At 41.7% G+C, this 19,009-nt stretch overlaps 1 protein-coding gene across 6 annotated transcripts in view; it reads right to left on the reverse strand.

Annotated features, from left to right (window-relative positions):
* Nucleotides 1-19,009, reverse strand: part of PTPRM (protein tyrosine phosphatase receptor type M) — a 745,518-nt gene that overhangs the window by 493,058 nt on the left and 233,451 nt on the right. The window lies entirely within an intron of this gene.

Below are 19,009 nucleotides of genomic sequence, written 5' to 3' on the forward strand. Positions count from 1 at the left end.
TGCATTTGAAGACAAATCAACAGAATCCTTAAATTACCTAAAGTTCTCTATTTTCCAAAAAATTGACCATAAATGTGCTGTGAATACCAGTAAGCAGTAGGTAGTGGCCAAATGATTTCATAAAATGGAGACATTTTTTTAAACACCATGAGAAAATTCTGTGCAACTTCCATTAAAAATTACTTGTGCAGTTAGAAGCCTAATTCCCATTGCCACCTGAGTTTCAGCGAGATCTAGACTCCTAAGGGCTTATGGCCTTTTAAAAAAAAAAAAGCATTAAGCATTAAAAATGAACATTTTAAAAGTATTAACCCAGACTTTCCTAATTCTGTATCTTATACAGATTTTAAAATTAAGGAACATTTCCCCAGTTATGCAAAAATATTCATTAAAGCAAAAAGTCTTTGAATCATTTTCCTCCTATAAAACAGTTGTCAAATTTGTTAAAACTGACAGTTAGCTGTGATCATGAGGGATTTTAACTGCTTGTGCTATTGATTACTAAACCATTAGTATGACAACTGTGTAATACTAAATATTGTTATGGAATGGGCCAAATCCCATTTCCTACTCCCATGAGTCGAAGTCACTGGAATTATTCCTTGATTAAAATGAGCAAAGGTTTAGTCTACACAATCTTTTCTAATTAATTAAATTTATATGATCAAGGATTCCTAATATTGTCTTTTAATATTCATAAAGATGTTTTTAATCCATTTTTAATTTGGCAGAAAAAAATAACATTCTTTCTAGCACTCACTGTTCTATCAAAAATCCATTTTTATGACTCACAGATTATACTGTAGTCAAATCCTTTTATGCACATACCCCTGTATCCACAGCTCTTTTGGGCTACTCCACGGGCCTAAATACTTCATGGTACAGCAATACATCTATAGCTGGGAATGGAGAGGAGCACTGCACTAGACGAGCAACAAGGAAGTATTTCCAATGAGCATAGGTGGACTGTCTCTGGCCTCAATATGGGAGCACAACAAATGGTGCTTTCTTCTGGTTTGTACTTTGTCCCAGTGTGCACTGGTGCCTCAATTCAGAAAGCACAAGTGAGAATACAGTCATTTTCATGAATCAAGAAGGGAAGGCTTCGGCCTTCTCTCTCACGCATAGAAAGTAAATCTGTAGCATTCAATTTTATCCCCCATTTAGAAAGGATGATTTGTTTATAATTATCAATTTGGTTTTTGTAATTTTATGTATATGAAAGTTCAATATAAGCATATATTTTGAATTAAGTGGCTGTTGCTCACTTTTTGGCTGGAATCTTGAAGTAAAAATAATTATTGAGTAGACATATTCCTAAACAGGTAGGCCTTGTTTATTTTTGATAGCACATTCTCCTCATGTGTATACCATTGAAGTGCTGAGTGAAAAATCAAGAAGCACATAAATGGAAGAGAGGCAATTTTGAAAACATATCCCATTGTTTTCAAATCCAACCATATGAATTGTTGTTTAAAACAGATGGGAGGGAAACTTGTTTTCTTACTACCTACTGAGAAATTTTCATCTCGTCAGAAGCCAGCATATATGCTATGCAGTTCAATTTACACATAAGAATATTCAAATATAAGACCTTTGAGGGAAAAAATGGTTATCATGTCTTAACTAGCAAAAAATTCTTTAAAAGTGTTCACGGGTTACATTAACAAAATAATTAAAAATAAACAGGGAGCCTTTTTTTATTTCCTAACATTTATAATGTGGCAGAGAAAAATAATCCTTATTTTCTTATATAATCATTTTTAAAGTTCACATATGCATTCTTATAACACTACGCCATACTTTTTACATACAAGTGTTGAATGTTTTGAATTCAAAAAATATCTACAAATATAGTAGAAACACTGTTTTTTAAGAGTTGAATTAATAATTTAATGTTACAGGATCTGAAATATATGAAGTCATTAGCGGGCTTAAAAAAAAAAAGAGATACTGACAACCTATCTTGAAAAAGAACCTCTTGTTAAAAGGGAAAAAGTAAGCATTAAGGAACTTCCCAGTAAACAGAAGAAATCCTGTGGGTTCCATTTAGAAAACTGATGCAATTCTCTTTTATAAGGGAAATGAATCTTTAATGAGAACTAAATTAAGTTACAGCATGTGATTTAGTTGTTCTGCTAGAAAGTATTCAGCAAGTTCTATTAATTTATGAGGCAAAACGTAGCTGAGCATAAAGTAAATGCAACCTTTTAATTGTTTGATTAAACTAATGGTGAATGTCACGAAACGAGATACGAGTAGAATGATAGAGTCCCTACTTTAGATAGGTCCTTAAGGGATGACTCAAATTTTCTACATCTGGAGTTCTTTTTGACTGACCAATTTGAAAGCTGAAATCTTCTGTATTCTAAGGTCTGCAATGGTGTATTGCAGTATTACATGTACTCAAAGAAAATTTTCTGTAGATTCATGGAACTGAAACTCAGAAGAGACTATTAGATCATCTACTGTGACTTGGTGTAATCAGAGGCCTTTAATGCTACACTAAACATAAAAATATCTGTTTTCCTAAGTAGATTTTCCAGAAACGCATCTAGCACCAGATCCAGTAAAGAGCTTTGGCCCTTATCAGTTGAGTGCCCTAATAGCTAAATTTTAGGTTCTGGCTCCAAAGCACAATCCAAAAAACATTTGTGAGCCACCTAAGTTTTCTAAACAACACCTTGGATGAGTTAGGTACCTCAGGAGGTCAAGCAAAAGCTGTCCACATACTGACCAAGGAGCCACTTAGGCTAGGGACAGACTTCAAAAAAGCCTAAACCTGAATTAATTCAATCTTTGCAGGTTAGTCTAACCTGGCTAGGCTGAACTGGTTTGAAACTGGACAGACGATCCATCTCTCTGGACAGATGAAATTCAGACACATGCCTGCAGTGGCTCAGGCTAGAAGCTGGAGGGCGCTAGAGCAACCCTCCCTTCCCTTCTGCAGGGAGCTGAGCTGAGGGGGGCATGGCCAGGTCATGGCAGGACTCTCTCATTAGGGAGGTCTGCTTGTATGGTCCCAGGCTTTTCCCCACTGGCTGCTTAAGTGGTGGGAGTGTTGCCAGCCCCAGCCCTGGGCTAGCACTGAGGCAAGGGAGAATGTAGGGGGAGTTGCAGTGCATGCATCTGTTGCCAAGAGTCCCTGGAGCTGGGGTCCCTCCTGTGGAAAATGAGAGGAGGGGAGGGGGGGATTTCCTGCTTGAAGAGTAAAGGGGAGGGGGTAGAGGGCAGGGTGAAGCCAGGCACACCCTGCTGTGTTTGCAGTCTCTGCTGGAGCCTTACACAGCATTAGCTAACTTACCACACTGGCTATGGTCTGTGCTGTGACAGAGAGGAGGAAGGGACCCCTTCCTTAAGCAAGGAGTTGGGGGCGGGGGGAGCGAGGCACAGAGAAGACAGCAGACCCTGCTGTGCCTGCAAATCTGACAGAGCTCTAGCCAGGGGAAGGGCCAGCCCTGCTGTGGAGAAGAGAGCCCTGCCCAGCCCACAGAGCATGCTGAGATTCAGGGGGACTCTGATTTAACTTAAACCAGCAAAGAGTCTGGGACAGACATTGCATAAACTGGTTTGACACCAAATCAGTTAAGTCTGATACTACTACATTCAACCAGGTTTCTCTCAAACCAGTTTCAGTCATTTTCAAACTAGTTTATGTGCACTAAACTGGTTATGTTCTGTTACAGGTTTAAACCAGTTTCTGATCACTGAAACCAGTTTATGTGTAATGTCTATCCCTAGCCTTAAAGTTACCGCATTCGGCATTCTGCAGTTAGCTGGTAAGGAAACACTGAAAACTGGGGTATATCTTGAATCTTGCTCCTCTCTGTGGTTAGATGTGGTTATTCAGAGCTGCAGAGGGATGTTCCTGTTCACTTAAGGTTCACAGCTATAAGCTCATTTCTGAAAAGTAGAAACCTATACAGTCTGGGTTTGAAACCTGCAAGAGAGAGGAAGGAATGTACCCTAATTACCTTACACTTCTGCAGTACGTACCCTGATTACTAGCCTGTTACATAATGGGTCTTGGCAGAGGATCCTCTGGAAACAGATTGGGCTTAGGTGTGAGCTTGGCACAAAGCCTATCATCCATGTCAAAACTGCAACAGTTCTGGAAATGCACAACTATAGGCAACTGAGCAAATACAAAGTCTAAAAAGAATGTGTCCATGAAATGTAGATGCTTCCAGGGCTAGGTAGCAGCTAGGGAGGCTTTTATATTCCACCTACGTCTCAGTTTGGCAGGGGTAGGGGAGCTTGAAGCCCCACAAGGGAGGGAGGAAGTTGGGCAGGATTGGGGCTGGGGCTGCCCAGCCAGTGGCCCTTTACTGAATCTGATTATTTGCCTTGAAGACATCTGTCATTTCAAAGAGCAAAATTATGTTTATTTGACAAGACCTGTTTTCTATTTTTATTACATATTAGCTGTTCATGCTACTTGGCATCACCTCTGATATGAAAAGATTATCCTTAAGTGCAAAATGACTCGGGTTAAATTCAAATTAAGGAGAAGGAATTCCTATGAAATCAGTGCAGGAACAACAAAATACAACATCAAAAAGTTTAGTGTTCAACTTTTGTATCCACCTAAACTGTATCTCTATCACAGAAAACCTAATGCGTATTAAACTGACAGAAACCAATACATTTTACTTAACAACCAAAGAGAGAGAAGAGAGTGTAAAGAAAAGAGAAATGCAAAATGAACCCATTAAAAACCTTTCTTTTGATATTTTTCAAATCCTAATCAACTTATCTTCAAAAGGTTAGTTATGTAAAACTTCGCTTTTCCTCTCCAAATTGTATTCTTCTTGCTAAACTAACCGCTAGAATGATGTTCTGCAAGACAGTTACATATGTATGGTGCTTGTGGATAAATTAAAGAGTTTATCTATTTGTACATTGATCATGACTGCAAAAACATAACAGTTGTGACTTTCTCAAGGAAAGGAAAATTATAGCATATTTTGTTTGCAAGAAAGCATTAGTAAGTTTGATTTCCAATTCCTACAGGAAGGTTTATCATATACTTGGACAGTATACAGAAGAACATACTACATATCAAACTAATATGGCTTTTTATCTGTATCATTCTGTCAGAAACGTGCATTATTATGAAAGGACGACCCATACAAAAGTGTGAAATGTATTGGGTACAGCAAATAAGAAATATTTGTATCAACTCAGTATATAATCTTAGCTAGAAAACACAGTAAATATAGTAATTACTACAGTCCTCTTTAGTTTAATTTATTTACCTAAATATAATTTTAAATATTAAATACAGGGCTCATTAAAATTACCTGTATAGGAAAACCTGAATGCAAGGAATGTAACCCATCCAAGAACTATTTTATTGATATGATAAGAAAGTACCTAAGATACTAGATATCTAAATCCATGACTAAGCATGTAGACATAAGCAGTGGAAGGAGGGGGCTAACAGGACTTAGCCTCCCCTAAATATGGGGCAACAGTAGGGCCGCAAGGCAGACCAGCCACAGGCTTCCAGTGGCTGTAGGAGGGGTGAGTACGCAGCAATGAGGGGGAATACTGAGCTTATTTCTCCATTCTTTCATTTATTTAAAGGGAGGAAAAAACGGTTCAATCCTTTACTGTTCTCGGTGTATACATGTGATTTAAATGCAACTTGGCAAGTACTTGCTACAGGCAACCCCCATTTAGCACTTTTTATTGGTTCCTGAAGAACCGAGTGTTAAGTAAAACAAGCGTTAAGTAAAACCGAAAGTTTTCAACAATCCAAGATGGTGATCGCAAGTGTTTTTAATGGCCTAAGATGGTGACTGTGAGCATTATAATGAAAATTACTGAGCACTAAGTGGAATCAGGTATCAATTTAAAATAGCGTTATACAAAATAATGCCAAGCGAAACAGCATTAAGCAGGGGTTGCCTGTATTTCACTTTGACTGGGAAGCATTAGGATTTCACATATTAATTAAAAAATTATGAGAAATTTGAAAGCACCCCCCCACAAAAGCTAGAACAAGAAAGGAATAATACTATTTTGTCCCCAAAAACCATCCCTGTCGTTCTCATTACTATTGATGGGAACTGTGTGCGAAGGAAACAAAGATCCTGTAACCTTTATTTCACCAGCTATTCCAAGTAGTAAAGGATATTTATGGTAGCTTTGCTTGGGCTTCTTACATCAAAAGGTATGCCCAAAAGATGGAACAGAACAGGAACAATGGAGAGGTCTAGTTTGTATTAAAGAAACAGTGACAAATGAGGTAGCAATATACTCTCCTACAAAAATTATGAAAATGGCACAAAATAAATTTTTCAGTCACTTTTGCAAGTTCTCACCCTGCCACATCACCCTGCTGAAAGACGATTTTTAAATCTGGAATGTAAAATGCAATGAAATTGAACGCAACATCATTTTTCATGCAAGAAACATTTTCTGGTAAGCAGAGAAACTTGCTTGGTTGTTTTTTTTCATAACTTCTGTACATGGTTGAGGACAAGTGATTAGTTTTCCCTTTGGACCACGACAACAGATACAACCCATCCAAGAACTATTATTTTATGGATATAATAAAACAGCAGCTAAAATACCAGGGGATCATTTTTAGACATGGCAGAGTGATGACACACACACACACGTAAGTTCTAAATAAAACAAGAAACAGATCTGGTCTTCAAATTCATTTTACATAGGAGCCTCTTCAAATAAAAAATAGACTAGCAGTTCTGATGTAATAAACATATAGGCTGAGTTATTTTATTATGTGTATAGATTTTTTCAAAAATAAATAGTTTTACTTAGAATTAAAATACTCATCAGTTTTTAATAACTGAAAATGAGTCTACGTCTTCTTGTTGTACTTCAGAGAAGGAAAGAGACTTGAACTTAGAACAGGTAGTTTCAAATTCTAACTTCTTTTGCTAATAAACTAAGGGAAGTACTATCCTCAATTTTTATTTTCTCAATACCTAAGAAAACTGCAGAGGGAAACACACAGAAGAAAGTAGGAAATATATTTTCAAATGAGATTTAAAATATAGGGAGCTGACAAAATGATGAAAGACTGTTTAAGAAGGTAATTTCTAACAGAATGGAAGTTGCCCAAAATCATGTATGGTGAGAAACTCTGTGACAAGAGAGAAAATAGGACAGTGGAGCAAAAGGATAAGCAAAAAGAGAAGACATGTCTTTGAAGGAGTCCGATGTGTAAGACCATGAAAGGCTTAACAGAGTTTTAACTGAATTCTGAAGTTAAGAGAGAATGAAATAATGTTTGAGGATAGCCTCAGTCTGGTCATAAGTCTTGAGGAAGGTGAGGAGGACAACAGAATTCCACCCTTACACAAGTCTGACGCCAGTGGAGGAGGTCAGAAGAGAGTGAAAAGAACTGGTGAGGATTTTGGCACCAGTAGAATCTAGACATAATCGACAAAAATAACCTCTAAGAGAAGATGATCTTCAGGCATACACCACTGATGTATAAGAGTGGTTGACTGTTATGAAGAGAGTGTACGAACAGAAAGAAACTCACAACAGGTTTAAGTAAACCTATGGGAACTCTGCCTATGGGATCCTGAAAGGTTGCCCCCCATATCCTATCCCAATGGGTGCTGCTGGTTGATCAAGTTAAGAGAGTTCAATTGGCTTTCTTCTTTAACATGGCTAATCATCTACTTCCTGTTCAAAGGACCAGTCTAGTGACAAAGGCTGTGACTACCACAAAGGGAGAGCGCAGGAAACAAAGCGGGAGAATGGTTACAATCTCTGTCTGAACAAGACAAAAAACAAACAAACCCCTAAACAACCCACAAGCTTTGGATGTCAGCAGCCTTCTGAAGAAAGTACTGGACTTAGATTAGTGGTCCCCAACCTTGTTAGACTCGAGGCATCCCTCGGGAAAAGCCAAACCTTAGCTTTCATTAATTTTTTACCATTGAAAAATCACAGAACAATTTTTTATGTTGCAAAGAACTCAGATCACATGTGAGGAAGTTTCTGACCCTATAGAATCCTACTTGATATTGCTGGGTTTATCCTGTGAATCATGCATAGGTGTTTGCACACTTAACAGTGCTAATATTGAGCAGCAATTAAAAGGAATGCAGCACTTCAGCTGAGAATCACTGGACTTGATATTTTGATTTATAATTTTTACTGTGCATTTAAATGTTAAATGAGAAGTAGAAGAATATTAACTTTAAAATGTTAGTAGTAGTACCTATATTACACACACAGAGTTTTATAATGTGCTGTAGTTTTATTAAAAACTCAAAGGTGCTAGTAGTTTGTGTCTTTCAGTTCCAAACCTTGAAAACTTACAACCCCCCATTTTCTGTTAAAACAAACACTCTACCCTACAAGGCAGTCGATTTTACAATTGCATTTCAAGCCAGCATATTGGTCAACAAAGAGGAGCTTTCTTAAACAAACAAGATGGCATTGGGAGCACAAGGTCCAAAACAAAGGACAAGGGAAAGCAGTGCAGTTTAAGTTGCCTCTTATATGATTCTTTCTTTAAAAAGAACAGCTTTCCTTTTAAATAAAATTTAACAGAAAAATTGCAATGTGTAATCAAAACAATTAAGCAGTATTTAAGCTGCCTCTACATCCACAGTGGAATACAAACTATTTTTAATTTGAGTATTATTTCTGCACAAGGATATTGCTTTCCATCAAACTTTTTTCTTGGCTGGCCAGATGGGCAGTACCGGGTCCATCCATGATCCAGATTTAGCTAGTGGTTCCAATCCGACTCCTGGGGCAAGCACCATCCGGCCACATGGAGAGGAGTGTGGGGCAGGTCAACCCCAACAGACCCCACAGGAGAAAGGTGCCTAACCCCACCCCACTGGGCAAGGGGGGATGGCCCAGCCCCAACCTGGCCCTGTGAGGGGGGAAGGGGGCATGGCTTGGCCACAACTCAGCCCTGTGAGGGAAGGGTGTATGGCCCTCCTCCAACCAGCTGTGCGAGACTTGGGGTTTGGGAATTTGGCAAGGAGGAAGGTGATGCATTAATGGCAACTTCTCCCTTGCTTCCAAATTTCTGGGCCCTGGGGACCCTTCAGATGAAAAGCTATGGCTCCACAGGCCACATTTGGCCCGCAGGGTAGAGGATGAGCACTCCTGTTTTACAGGGAAATGCAATGCAGGAGATCCTCAGCAGTGTAAGCTCCAGTGTAGCTCCAGTTACTTCAGTGGGGTTAGCCCCGTTTTCACTGTGTGCTGGTTACTATCAGGTCATATCCATATGTACTAGTAACAGATTATATCTGAACCTGATTTTTTATGATCACCTCTCTTCTAGTAGCCTCAATCTAATTATACTATATAATATAATCCTGTATAAGTCATTATTAATTATGAGTCTTAACTAGTTTCCAAAAGTACAATGCTCGAATTTTCCATGCATTAAAACTCTTCCTGAAAAAGCTAACAACTCAACTATTTTATCTGAAATCCTAGAATAGTCACAAAAGCAACCCATTACTAGTCACTATTTTATCTTAATTTTAGAAAAAGTGTTTCCTGCTCTTTCAAAAAATACAGTCGCCTCCAGTTTGTTCTTCTTAGTACAAACTGTTGTTTCATTTTTGTATTTGATCAAAATGCTAGTAATTTACTTCTTTAGAAATTTTCAATAGTCAATAATCCATTGTTTGCTTTCTAATGAACCCAATGTTTATCTTTCTTTTTCAATCCTCCAATATTTAATTAATATTGCTTATTTAAATGGACCTCCGTTTTGTTTTCTTCATAAAGCTTTTTAAACATGTAGATACATTCTGAGTACTGCTTATGAAACTAAAGCTACCTTTTCCCAAGGGGGTTTTAAAAATGTATCTTTCAAAACAATATGCAAACAATTCTTGCAAACAATCAGCAAATTTAGAGAAAAATGAGATTGGACAAAGTCTGCACAAAGATATTTCACTGGGTATGAGAGAAAATAATTGCAGGCTGAGAAATTAGAGGGAAGCATTTAGAATTTTAAATTGGTCCAGGATTCAATTAACTGTTAAAGGAAAAAAAAAAAAGGAAGCAAGCAATAAGAAAAAGCAAAGTAACCCTGTACTGAAGGATAATTCTAAAGTAGGCTAATCATCTGCAGCTAACAATTAATCGCTTCCAAGCAGCTTCCAAGTTTCCAAGAATGGAAATAGTTTATTTAAATTACAGAAAAACTTGGACAGAGATCTGTAAGGGAGTATTCCTTCATAAATGTGCAGTTTTGCAGAAATAGTGATTTCTAAATCATAGTCTACTTACAAAAGGCATATTGTGGGCACTCTAAATGTATTCTTCCTTTGGACATATTACCAGTGTCAGCCATAGTCCCTGTACTCAGAAGAACAGTACTGACCTGGTAACAGCACTAAATGGAATGGATTTGATAAGTGCACTCAGTCTAGGCAAAGTTTTCTCCATTGCTTCAATCTTCTTATCAATCTTTAGTCAGGTCTCCTGCATTAGGGTCAGTTGAAATTTCTGGTCTGGGATAAGAGATCTGTTTCAATTACTGTAACATATCTAGTGCTTTATCAAACAATATAAACAAGACTGAAGAGTATTTTCCATGTGTTCTCTAAACTGCCCCTAATCCTTGTCAGACCTATTCTGACCTCCATGCTGTGTAGAGCAGGACCTCTGCACTCTTTAGGAAAGAAATTCTGTTCAATGAAGGACTTAAGAATACTTTCTAAAAAAAGTCTACCTTAGAAAGCAATTACTGCTGCTTTCAAGAGTGAAGGGAAATGCATCTTTAACATAAAATTAATAAATTTAAAAACACATCAACTATTTCTGCACAAGTGGGGCTTTTAAAAGGCACACAGCAGAACTTCAACACTTCAGTTGCATCACTGCAGTTACTCAGCACTAGGAGTACTTACCCACTGTTACCAACATACTTAGGTAATTTGGGCCATAATTTCAGGAATACTATTGGCCCAAGTCAGGGAATTTTGAGAAAAAAACTTGGAGGTATCTGGCATGTGGCATCTGCTCATAAAAAAGAACTGCCCCAGAAACAAATGACCTTTTCTCAAAGAAAGACAACACTGGAGTGGAACTGGGGTAAAACTTCCTCGGTTGAAATGGCCAAGTCATATAACTGAAAGATTTTTATTTTCCTCCTCAGAAGTAAAAGATTTTCTTAAATAGTTCCACTTGAATGTCCATGACCTAACCACATACAGTGTTGTCCTTTTGCCCAAGTAGTATGCCAGTGGGTTGGACAATTTCTTTGATACAATCCTGTCTATATAGGAAGTTCAGGCACCACTTTTGTTTTCCTGAACAGCATATCAAATGCAGAGTTTACATGCCATCGACCTTGCAAACATCATCAGTTGGTTGTTTTTTTAAAGTGTTATTCCAAACCTCCAAAATGATAATGAAAACTCAGAGTCGTTATTTTATTTGGATAAAAAAGGCTGTCAATAGATAATTATTCTACTACACTTGAAGATGGAAATTCCATTGAGGAAGAGACAGAAACATTTACTTTGCAGGAATTCTGACATCTACAACCCTTGTATAGCAACCAACACTTTTTCTAGTCAGTGGAGGACCTTCTTGAAAAGCTGCACTGCACGGAAATTATTTTTTGGCACAACAGGCAAAACACTGTTCCAGTGCAGATACAGTGAACAGAGAAGAACCCTAGCACATTAAACTCTACAGCAGGAGACAAACCCAAACATGAGCAGCCAGGCACTGGGGAGAGAGGCAGCAAAAGAACAGGCCAAGTCTAAAAAATAGCACTGCAAATACCAGTTCAGCTCCCCTCTACAGCAACCCTTTTCTTCAGACATAAGTGAAGAAAGAAAGACACCCATGTTCTAATCTACTCACACACTTTACAAAACATCAAGAAAGTAGCCACCGGTTTTAAAACTGGACATAGTACTCTAGATACTTGATCTATCACATCCAGCTCTCTCCTTCACCCTGCAATCAACAATTAATACAACAGCCCTGTCAGTAGTGGATCAATGGGCATAAACAGCATTACATAAATCAGGAGGGATCTGGGTTTTCCGTTTGCCACCGAAAAACAGATTTTTTTCCTTTAAAGAAGAAACATGCAAGAAACCATGAGTTTCCCCTTGCAGGCTGGCAGAGCTCCAGTCTGCATGGGACTGCTTGAAGCTGGGGGAGGGAGATGGCATGGTGGGCAGCATGGCAGCCTAAGGGGAGCAGCAGTGATGATAGTGGCCGAGCCATGATACAGGATACAGTCATGGCCCAATGTGAAAGCACCTGGCGGCGGGAGATGAGGGAAGTGCCCCCTGGGCATTACTCCTTGCACTGCTGGCAGTATGGTGGGGCAAGGGTCCCAGCAGCAACAATGAGTCTTGATGCCCTGCTCCATCCTCCTTCACTGGGTCCTGCCGGCCCCTGGAGGAAGACAGCAGGCTGGGCAGCCCTGAATCCCACAGTGGCTAGCACACATCCTCCCCTCTTCCTTCATGGACTCTGCTCAGCTCTGCTCTGGCCATGCTACGTGAGTGGGGTGGGGCAGGCTCCAAGCTCCTCCCTCCCCTTCGGCCACAGCAGCTGCCACATCCTGTTCTTGGTAGCCCAGGCTCAGGTGCTGCTGGCCAGCTGTGGCTGGCACCCATGAGATAGGGAGCAGGCAGGATGCAGCTGCTAGTCCTGTAGCCCTGGCAGCTCCCCACTGAAAAGAGTTGGGAGGGGGAACAGGGGGCTACAGGTCAGGAGTGTGGGGCCCTGGCAGGGCTGGGGGGCAGTGGATCGGGAATAGGGGCACCAGCAGGGCCGGGGTGCTATGAGTTGGGAGAGGTGCATTGGCAGGGCCAGGGAGGGTAGGGGATACTGGGTCAGGAGTGAGGGGCACCAGAAAGGCTGAGGGGAGCTTTGGCTTGGGACTGAGGGGTAATGGTATGGCAAGGGCCAGGGGACCAGCATATCAGCACTGCTCAGCAGCACAAAGCTGTAGGGGAGACTGCTGCACTTGGATCTGCAACCTGGTGAGCAAAGGGGATGGCGAAGCTCTGATTTTCTGTGATAAAAAAACCCAAAATCAAATGCCAAACTATATAGGTGTTTAGAATGTATTTTATTACAGTGATTGAGGCACTGGTAGGCTTCCAAATTGCATTAAAATTGTATATACTTAAATATATCAATAAAGCATTGTCTTCAACTGATACACACACACACACCACACACACAGAGCCAGTGCGAAGCGGCTAGTATTTGTTTCAGATTAGGATTTGGCTGATTTGCGGGACAGTGATTCGATTTAGTAGGGGGAAAAAACCCCCAAAAACCTGGGCTCACCAGTTCCTCCCTGATGGGGGGCAATCCCTCTGGCCCCCACTGTCCCGCACTACATGGGGGGCTCTTCCACAAGCCCCCTGAAGCCCTGAGGCCACTACAGGAGCTGGTGAGTCCCAGGGTTTTTTCTGTGTTTTTTTTTCTTCTTAAAGGGCCAGAACTGGGGAGGGCAGGGCAGCTGTTGGGGGGGGGCTGGGGCAGAAGTGGGAGGGGTTGGGGGGCTCATGCAGAGTCCCCTACGCAGTGTGGGCAGTGGGGATCACCCCCCTGCCTGGCACCACCTGGTGAGTAGGGGATTTTTTTTAAAAACACTGGGAGCTGGGGCAGGCAGTGCAGCCATGGGAGGGGAGGGGCTGGGGGAGCAAGCAGGTGCTGGGGCCTGGCAGAGGTCCCCCCATGGTCCCCTCCCCCCACCAGTTCCAGGTCCCTACTGCAGTGGGCAGGGACTGCCTGAATCATCGAAGGTCTTCGAATCTTTTCCAAAGATTTGGTGACCTTCGAATCAATTCAGACCTTTTTTATTGGTCCCATGATCTGATTCAGATTTGGAGATTCGGCCACCGAATCGGGTCAAATCTCCTCTGAATTGAATCATCACCTGAAGCATCACACAGCTCTAATACACATACACACACACGAGTGGTGTTTTACTTTAAAAATGAGGATTTGGGGATTTTTAACGGGAGAATTTTTTGTTTTTTATTTGAGAATTTTGGATTTTTTAAGAGACTAAATCAGGATCCCTGGTAATCAACAAACCAGCACCAGCCTAACCATCTGGCTTTTCAACACTGCCCCTAGTAAACTGAAAAAAATAAAACCCCAAACAGATTATACTTGCTAACTGTAGACCCAAAGAGAAGGCCTGGGGAAGCATGATCTAAAAACCACAAATTATTTCACCAAAGAATGGGTAAAAAACACAATAAAAAACACAAGAATAACATGGCACTTTTTAATGTTTCCCCTATATGAGAACACTTTTTTTGCTTTTATAATATGAACATTTTTCCTCTGCAGTATCTACATTTCAATGATAACCATAGAGCTGAATATAAATTTGCAAAGTGATAAACTGTAGCTTATATAGATCATGCATGACCATGTACAGCCTCTGCAATAGCTCTCTAATACTCTCAAGACAACTGACAAAAAATTAAGACCCTACAATCCATTCCTGCTCCCAGTGACAAACACTGAACTGAGGCAGTGAGGATGTTCTGGGGGTGCTATCTACTGCTGCTCATGAGACCTCTACTTCTTTAGATAAGAACAGAGGAACAGTGCTGCCAAATCATCCTGGTCACCATATTTCTGAGTCTGCAGTCTGTGAAGCAAGCAAGAGCAGGTGGGCAAGTTTTGTTTTTTAGTGGCATCCTCAAGAGGGGTTCATGGCCAGTGTAGACATACCTATAGTTTTACATTCTCTCCTAGAGGCTAAGACATAACAATGCTTTCATTTCTTAAATCATCCAGCCATGGAATTCAGCAGTTATGAAACAATACCCAGGAGATACTAAACAAAACGTTTAACATCTACTAGGATTGCTCCTAGGGCAAACTATTTATTCTACATGGTAAAAGCTTTGAGGAAATAAAAAAATAAGTACCTGGGATAAAGCTACATGTTAGCCTTATTAAAAAAGAACATCTTCAAGAACAGGTTTATGTGCTATTGTTACTTTTCTCCCTTCCCAATGACAGGATAAAAGGTTTGTTAAACACAGAGGTTAATGTAGAAGGCATTTCAAGACAGGAGACCGTGAACTTTACAATGTTTAATAAAAAGCCCATTTTATTTCATCTTTGGGTTGCTGGATTAGTGTCTGACTAATGATTTTATCTATGTACACTGCTCACATTTTCAAGCTACCCCAGCAATAGGTTTCCGCTCATTTAGAAGCAGGGTGTCATTATACTTCTTATAATATCTATAGAAGGATTACTGTCACCTGGCTAATTACCAATTTTTGAGCTACTGATACTGGCAGATTGGCATCATAACACTGTCAGGTGTGTAAACTACTAATATGGTGCTGTACAGATTAGTATTTGCAATAACATAGCACATTAAAATGACACCTGTCTTTTGAATTCCACTTCCACAAGTTCTCAATATCTGGCAGTTTGTCACAGATCTGTAACAGAGAAAACAAAACACAACTATTGCCTATGGCACTAAATTCCACAACGATTCAGAGACTTCTGAAAAAGCTTGTTTGACATATCAGTAACTTTAGAAGTATATTCTAAATATGCATATTAGCCTCAGGGGCCATTCTGTTACTGAAGTAATTTACTATTTTTATAAGTTTGAACAAAGATAACCCTTAAGAAATCTGCCCCCTATATCAAAAAATAGGGTGGAATATAAATGTGCTCCAAGAGATTTTATCAGTGTTACTTTCCTAGCTATAACATAGTGCTTACCGCTTTGCTATGAAGCAGGACTCATTCCCATCAGTCAAATCCCCTGAGTCCATCACAGTACTAGCCTCTCTCTAAGCCTTTCTTATATTCCATCAAATAAGCCCTGCTTAGACCTGGCCCTCCTTCTGACCTGCTTGGGCCCACTCAGGCACCTCTTTGTTCCAGCCTTTCCCCAAGCTTGCTCGTGGCATTGGCTTTATTTTTTCGCCCTTTTCTTGGAGGAACTCTGATCTCCACTGCTGGAGTACTTCTGTCCCATATTGCTGAGGCAGTAAGGGCCTTCCCACATATCCCTGTAAGAAGGGGGCTTCCCAGTCTGTTTTATCCCTCTTAAAGAACATTCCTCCTCCATCTTTGTAATGGGAACCAAAAGGGGCCTTATTCAGGTGGCTATACCACTACATTGAAGACCAGTCCTTAGGACCTGTTTGTGTCCAGAAGTCATTAGCCAATACAGTACACCGCTTTCTATATTTAAAAAGGTAGAACATGTGTTATTATCAGCAGGGATCCTGGTTTTCTCTGTTAAAAAACTGCAAATGGTATCAGTGGAACACAATGTTGTATTAATATATTTATCGTTTTAAAGTAATTTGGAATCCTACCAGTGCCTCAATCACCAAAATAAAATAAATTCTAAATACCTATAAATTTTGGCATTTAATTTTGGGGTTTTTATTATGGAAAATCAGAGCTCCACCTGACCCTTATGCTCACCAGGATGCAGGTCCAGCTGTGGTTGTCCCCACCCTTTGCTTTGTACAGCCCTAATATGCCAGTACCCTGCCCATGCCAATGCCCCTCACTCCTCACCCACAGCCCTGTGGACCTGCCAGTGCCCCTCACTCTCCACCAATAACATCTGGCGCTGCCAGTGCCTCTCACTCCCAACCCACAGCCCCCTGGACCCTGCCAGTGCCCCTCACTCCCCTCCTCCACCCCAGCCCTACCAGAGGGGACCTTTAGCTGCCGGGGCTATGGGGCCAGAGACTCAGGTCGCACTCCCCCCACTCCCTAGCAGCACATAAGTCCCAGGTGTCACCTGCAGGAGGCAATGGCTGCTGCAGCAGAGCAGAATATGGAGCCTGGCTCTCCCTCCCCCACAAGCAGCACGGCTTGAGCACAGCCCATGGTGGGGCAGGGCAGATGCAGGTTGCATGCTGCAGGCTCAGGGCTCTCCACCATGCTGCCCTCCCCACAGGGCCTCCACAACCCAGCGGGCAGGACTCAGCGTGGCAGGGCAGAGCAGGGATGGGCTGGGAGGCTAGGTGCCACTGCCAAAAGCCCAACACTGCTGTGGTGAGGCACCCACCCAACAGCACCAAGGGGCGCAACTCTCCACCACCACCACCACTGCTGACAGGGGGGCAGAGATCACCTCTCCATGGCAATGTGGGGCTTACAGTGGTGGCAATGAGGGGGGCAGCAGAGAATGCTGCTCCCCTCTGTCCTGCCAGCTGGTCAATAGAGGCCCCACAGAAGGGCAGCATGGAAGGGAACCTGAGCCCACAGCAGGCAGCCTGCATCTGTCCCCTTCTTGCACATAAATCTGAGGGGAATATGCCCCCCATGCTCTTCCCTGGACATGCATGGAGTGGCAGGGAGCCAGCCCAACCTCTGTCAGTTCTCGAGAGAACTCCAGATCCAGCTCCTCTCCTTGGTTCAATGGCCTATAGTAATTGTTCTTTCAATTTCTATAGACAAGTGTAGATCTATATGCATACAGTCCTCCCTGTCATATCGACTCATATAGACTCTTGTAGGAGTAGAAACAACAAAGAGACTGGGGAACTAGTTACAGACCATTAAGTAATTATAAAAAGATACAATTTTAGTTGTTAAGCAACATGTTGGTTCTACAGCACTGGTACTTAACAGGGAACCCACAATGTTGCTGTCATGGGAACAAAAAGGTAAAACTGTCCTTTCCGCAGGGCTCTGGCATGTGTTCATACTCCTATTGTATTAGGGCTCTGTCAGACAGGTGCTGTAAGCAGGTTATAGCTCTTCCCAGTCTGCCTCCCTCCATCCCCTCCCAGTCCTATACTCTTCCTGCAAACAAAGCATCATGGGACAGTTTTACTTGTGCAACTGTTTCTGGGATCAGTGTAGGTGGGGTAGAGGCCAGACTGAGAAGAGTTACAGCACCAGCCAGCATTTCTGTCTGCTTGAGGGTTATCAGAGAGCCCTAATGCAGCATGTTCTATAGAACTTCTCAACAGACGCACTGGGCTGTTCTACCTGGAGGCAGCAACGTCCGATTGAGAAGCACTGACATAAGCCGAGGCATGACCAACCCTGGTTGTCAACCAGGGTTGCTGCTACATTGAAAGAAGTAGTGTAAGGGTGCCCTGACTCTTGAAGGATTGAGCACCACTGTTCTATAGGAAACTAAAAGGGGGTAGGAGGAATAAAAAATTAGAGATTATGTCATTTCCTCAGCCACAAATAATGAATATAATGCAGACTGTCATTTTATCTGTATGTTTATTCACATAATACATTATTCATAGATGTTAGGGTCAGAAGGGACCTCACTAGATCATCGACCCCCTGCATAGGCAGGAAAGAGGGCTGGGTTCATATGACCCCAGCCAGATGCCCATCCAGCCTCCTCTTGAAGACCCCCAAGGTGGAGGAAAGCACTACCTCCCTTGGGAGCCCATTCCAGATTTTGGCCACTCTAACTGTGAAGAAGTTCCTCCTAATGTCCAGTTCTAAATCTACTCTCTGCTAGCTTATGGTCATTATTTCTTGTAACCCCCAGGGGCGCCAATTCCCTTCTGTGCCCCCATGATGAATTTATAGGCAGCCACAAGGTTGCATCTCAACCTTCTCTTGCGGAGGCTGAAGAGGTCCAGGTGCCCTAGTCTCTCTGCGTGGGGCTTGGCCTGCAAGCCCTTAACCATATGCGCAGCCCTTCTCTGGACCCTCCCTCATCCACATCCCTCTTAAAGTGTGACTCCCAAAACTGGATGCAGTATTCCAGCTGCCGTCTGACCAGTGCTCGATAGAGGGGAAGTATCACCTCCTTGGTTCTGTTTGTCAGGCATCTGCAGATGCACGATAAGAGCCATTAGCTTTGCTGATGACTTCATCACACTGACGACTCATGTCCATCCTGGAGTTCACTAGGACTCCGAGATCCCTTTCCTCTTCTGTGCTGCCAAGCAAGTCATTTCCTAGGCAGTAGGTGAGCTGGACATTTTTCCTCCCTAGGTGCAGCACTCTGCATTTCTCCTTGTTAAATCGCATTCTATTGTTTTCTGCCCATTTGTCCAACCTG

This window comes from Crocodylus siamensis, chromosome 3, assembly GCF_052110815.1.
Source record: "Crocodylus siamensis isolate JL-2025a chromosome 3, ASM5211081v1, whole genome shotgun sequence".
In the NCBI taxonomy this organism is placed as follows: Eukaryota; Metazoa; Chordata; order Crocodylia; family Crocodylidae; genus Crocodylus; species Crocodylus siamensis.